General features: G+C 30.4%; 1 non-coding gene across 1 annotated transcript; it reads right to left on the bottom strand.

Moving 5' to 3' along the window:
• Positions 1–805: 805 nt before the first annotated feature.
• Positions 806–877, bottom strand: Trnat-ugu. Its single transcript has one exon. It is a non-coding gene; the product is annotated as a tRNA-Thr (tRNA).
• Positions 878–1627: the final 750 nt, after the last annotated feature.

Raw genomic sequence — 1627 nt, 5'->3', positions numbered from 1 at the left:
CTTCCTTTCCTTCCTTCCTTTCCTTCCTTTCCTTTCCTTCCCTTCCTTTCTTCGAAACAATCCAAGTAGCATGATTTTCCGTCGCCTTATATCACTCATAGCATTCCTACTCGTCTTTGTCTAAATATTTGCTTGGTGCGGCATTTGTTTAATTTTTTTTCTGACTTGTTTCACTTTGTTAGAGACGCTTCCGTTCTGAATTAAAAATTTTTATTGTCATTGCAGTTGTTGTCAAAAAATTTCTACTTTTCTTCCTCCTATTATTATTATTTTTTTGTTTTGTTTCTGTCTAAAGTTAGCTAACTGTCTGTGGGGTGTCACACTGTTATCGTTTCCACTGCTGTTGCCTTGCTTTGACATCATTTAGAATGAAAATATAAATACAAGCAACTAATGTTTAAAATATTTTATTTACTTTTAAAAATATATAAATAAATGTTGTGTTTTTAATTAAAATATGAGAAGCTTCAGTTTAGTAGATAAGATGGTATGGTGATGTGTATAATGGGAACTCATTATAAAATATTTTAATAACCCAAATGTTTTGTGCTGTTCTGAAGACAAAGAATGTTAGAGATTATAAAACTAATTTCTTTTTAGTAGAACATATTTTAGAAGAAATAATTGTCTTAAAGACTCCGTTAGGCTTTATTTCTAAGATATTATCAATGAAGTCTACATACATATATGAAATGTGAAGAGAAACAATGTCATTTTTACTCTTTTTCTAAATTGTTGTTAAAAGAAAATATAAAAAATAAATTAATATCAAAATTTAATTAAAAATAAAAAATAAACTTAAAGTTGCCTCCTGTGAGGATTGAACTCACGACCCCTGGTTTACAAGACCAGTGCTCTGCCACTGAGCTAAAGAGGCTCATGCTGCCTCTATGGCAAATATAAAATATTAATAACAGTAAATTATATAAAGTGAGAACTGAAGGTAAACAACACCATAAAAACAGTGTTTGCATTTTCCAACCACTCAAACGTAAGCCAGCCACATAGCCAGACAAGTTGATTGGTAGAACATGTTAACAGCACAACAAATGAAATTTGATAAGAACAAGTTAAAAGAACATAACAAAAAACATATTTAAACAAGAAAATTCATTTAAAGTTTTATGTGAAACAAACTGTTGAAAAATTTCAAAGGTATCGCCGTGATGTCGTTTGAAAAAGATTCAAGTAGTTAGATAGTGCCAGAGAAAAAAATGTTCAATCAATAGTTACATATAGTATTTTATATTGAAGTTTTTTACTTTTGAGGAATTTAAAGAGTTTTTGTAATAAGAAACTCATTTGAATTAGAATGTTATGGGTGAGTCTGAGTATAATAACAAATGTATGTTATTTAGCAAGTGTGACTACAAGTAAATTGTTTGACCAAATAAACTTTAAAGTATGACTACATCGATTTTTAATTACACTTCTTCACAACGAATGAAAAAACAATTTGCCGAAGGTTATACATCTTATAGCTATTTCGCCTATTTGTGATCTCAACAGTTGAGGAACAACCTTTCCTTCCTTTCCTTCCTTTCCTTCCTTTCCTTCATTTCCTTCCTTTCCTTCCTTTCCTTCCTTTCCTTCCTTTCCTTCCTTTCCTTCCTTTCCTTCCTTTCCT

Source organism: Lucilia cuprina, chromosome 4 (genome assembly GCF_022045245.1).
Source record: "Lucilia cuprina isolate Lc7/37 chromosome 4, ASM2204524v1, whole genome shotgun sequence".
Taxonomy (NCBI): domain Eukaryota; kingdom Metazoa; phylum Arthropoda; class Insecta; order Diptera; family Calliphoridae; genus Lucilia; species Lucilia cuprina.
The sequence above is the reverse complement of the archived record's forward strand: the minus strand, read 5'-3'. Positions and strand labels throughout refer to the sequence as shown.